We start from the raw sequence: 3,755 nt of genomic DNA, 5'->3' as shown, positions 1-3,755 counted from the left end.
GCAACGGGAGAGGCCACAACAGTGAGAGGCCCGCGTACCGCAAAAAAAAAAAAAAAAAAAAAAAAAAAAAAAAAAAAAAAAGAAATATGATTATCACGTGGCAATAATGTTCCAATCATCATTAAGGGCAGCCAGGAGAGAAAAACCCCACGGGGGCAGCAGGAGTTGAGTGAGATAGTGTATGGGATGTCAGGGAGCTGTGAGGTCAGATGGAGAGAATTTTCTTGTCATAATGGAGAGGAGCTGGGGGCTGACTGTATGGCCATGAACTACAGGCTCTCACCAGCTGTCCCCAAATACCCCGAGAGAGGGAAAGGAGCACCTTGTCCCCACGCCTGAGAAAGTCACTTTACCTCTGTCTACACAGGGCAGAAAGATCATGTTATGACTGGAAATATTACTCCAGTTCTTCCGGGCAATACTCATAGATTCTGATTCCCAGCTGCTCATTGACCCAGTGGGGCAGGGATGGTTACCACAGCCTCATCAGTGATGGATAACAATAACAGCAGGCGTGTGAAAGACACCATCTCTGTGGTTCTCCTTCATGGAGAAGTCCACCCACTCTGAATTACCCAAGAGGGCTGCTGCAGTCACTGAACTCTTGGCTGTGGCCACGATGCTCTTTCCTGATGGTATCTGGTGCCTCCTCAGATAACCTCCACTCTCTCTGTCTCTGCCTTGATCTCGAACCCTGGTATGCTGGCTCTGACACAGGCGCCATGACAAACTGGTCCTCAGATCTCCGACCCAGGCGATATCTGTTGCTAAAGTGTGCATGCTGGCTGTTTGTTTCAGCTGTGCCCGGGACCTGTTAGGCAGGGCGCTAATTCTCTAAGACAGCATTTCAAAAAGAAGATTAAGAACAAGTTAAGCCTTTAGTTCAAATAGCACAGTCAATCCAAGAGCAAAGCACACTGGATTTTGAGGCCTCGTGAAATGGTTCAGTCTTAAAATCAAAAGTGGTCATGGAAAAGTGGCATGCACTCCTTCCCCCAGGAGAGAGAAATTTATGTGTTGTGTGTGCATGTATGCAGGTATGTAAGCCATTTGATTTCTCAGTGTTTTAGTTTTCCTACCTGTAAAATGGGCACAATGGAACAGTGGTCCAAACCTCATAGTCCATTTTTTGTTTTCTTAGAGACTTGGAAATGTGGGCCAGAGCTTATATTCATGGATGATATATACTAGTTGTATCAAATATTATTCTTTTCAAATTACTTTTTTAAGTTTTTAATATTTATCTTCTAAGATTATAGTTCATAGTTTCTGTGAATATACCTTCTAAACTGCCATGGTTCAAATCACCCAGACTCACCATTTCTTTGTCACTAGAATTAACCCAGATATTACGGGCCATTTGCTTGTGGGTCTGCTTATTTTACTTCCTCATTGGCAAATGCATTGATTCTGGTTATTGCAGGCTTAGCAATGTCCATTATTACTGAGATCCAGCCATGCAGTCGGCACACAATGAGCACACAGCTCCCAGGGCAGAATAACGTAATCAGGTACACCTGTGGGGCACATTACACATAGGAGACAGGATGGGCGATGCCCTAGGGCAAAGCTGGGAGGCAGATGACTGCATGACAGGCTCTGAACCTGCTCCTCGGTGTCCATCCCTTTGCAAGTTCAGCAGCGATGCGCTGTTCTGGGGAGGGCTTTGGGGAGGAGAGAACTTGAGAGGGGGCGTTCAGAGAACGAGGAGAAGAGCAATTTTCTAGGATCCTCCCACTTACCTATAAGACTCTCCGGGGCAAGCTCCCTTCAACTAAGAGCTCCTGAAACCTCAATTCCTTAAAGCCTTCTTGATAATACTGGACATGTAATGGAGTTTTTCCTCATACCCACCTCCTAACACTCCCATCGGTACTAAACACCGGTCTAAAATGAGTAGGTTTCCCTTTGCCTGAACGTTTCACAAGGAAGTACTAATTGTTTTACCAGCATTGATAAACTTTTCTGTCTAGCTCATCATGATTTAGTCACAGGATGTTTTGAGTGCTTACCATACACTGGGATTATCTAATTTACTTCTCATGAAAATCCTGAGAATCAGGTACTGTAATTCCTCCACCTTAGACTTTAGCAAGTCTAAGGAAACTTGCTCAGGATCACACACCGGGATGCATCAGAGCTGGGGGCTCAAAGCAGGTCATTTGAATCCAGAGCATGTATATCTGACCATGATCCAGCCTGCTAGCACCCTACCCTAAGTACCCACTATGCACCAGCTCAGGGCAAGGTACTGCGGGGGCACCAGGAAGAACAAGATATTCCTCCTGCCCTCAAGGGGACCTAGGGAGGTGAAGGCAAAAATATGTGCTATAACGCAGAAGACGCTGTCCTAGAAGAAAATAGAACAAAAGTGCTGCAGGTGCTCGAGAGAGGAGTGGTCCATTCTGGGTGGAGAGCTATTTTATATTTTCAATCACACTTGGCTTCCTTAAATTAGGTATATTAAAATGACAACTCAGGGGGGTTAATGGCAGACTGTGGGAGGGCTCATGCCAAAGAGTATTTCCCAGAATTTCTGCTGCCAGTGTCCTTGTCCCCGCGGTGGGCCAGAGCCACTCCCACCTCTGCAGAAGACCCTCCAGCACTAGCAGTCATGTGGCGGACAGGGTCTTGGTGCTGTGGCCTGGTGTCAGGCCTGAGCCTCGGAGGTGGGAGAGCCGACTTCAGGACATTGCACCACCAGAGACCTCCTGGTCCCATGTAATATCAATCGGCGAGCGCTCTCCCAGAGATCTCTGTATCAACACTAAGACCTAGCTCCACACAACTGTCAGAAAGCTCCAGTGCTGGGTGCTCCATGCCAAACGACTAGCAAGACAGGAACACAACCCCACTCATTAGCGGAGAGGCTGCCTAAAATCATACTAAGTTCACAGACACCCCAAAACACACCACCAGACACAGCCTGGCCCACCAGAAAGACAAGATCCAGCCCCACCCACCAGAACACAGGCACCAGTCCCCACCACCAGGAAGCCTACACTAGCCACTGAACCAACCTTACTCAACAGGGGCAGACACCAAAAACAACAGGAACTATGAAACTGCAGTCTGTGAAAAGGGTACCCCAAACACAGTAAGTTAAACAAAAGGAGAAGACAGAAATATGCAGCAGATAAAGGAGCAAGGTAAAAATGCACCAGACCAAACAAATGAAGAGGAAATAGGCAGTCTACCTGAAAAAGAATTCAGAGTAATGATAGTAAAGATGATCCAAAATCTTGGAAATAGAATGGAGAAAATACAAGAAACATTTAACAAGGACCTAGAAGAACTAAAGAGCAAACAAACAATGATAAACAACACAATAAATGAAATTAAAAATACTCTAGAAGGAATCAATAGCAGAATAACTGAGGCAGAAAAACGGATAAGTGACATGAAAGATAAAATAGTGGAAATAACAACCACAGAGAAGAATAAAGAAAAAAGAATGAAAAGAATAGAGGACAGTCTCAGAGACTTCTGGGACAACATTAAATGCACCAACATTTGAATTATACGGGTCTCAGAAGAAGAAGAGAAAGAAAAAGGGTCTGAGAAAATATTTGAAGAGATGATAGTTGAAATCTTCCCTAACATGGGAAAGGAAAGAATCAATCAAGTCCAGGAAGTGCAGAGGGTCCCATACAGGATAAATCCAAGGAGAAACACGCCAAGACACATATTAATCAAACTATCAAAAATTAAATACAAAGAAAAAATATTAAAAGCAGCAAGGGAAAAGCAACAGA

This window comes from Physeter macrocephalus, chromosome 4 (genome assembly GCF_002837175.3).
Source record: "Physeter macrocephalus isolate SW-GA chromosome 4, ASM283717v5, whole genome shotgun sequence".
Taxonomy (NCBI): domain Eukaryota; kingdom Metazoa; phylum Chordata; class Mammalia; order Artiodactyla; family Physeteridae; genus Physeter; species Physeter macrocephalus.
Note: the sequence above shows the minus strand (reverse complement) of the source record.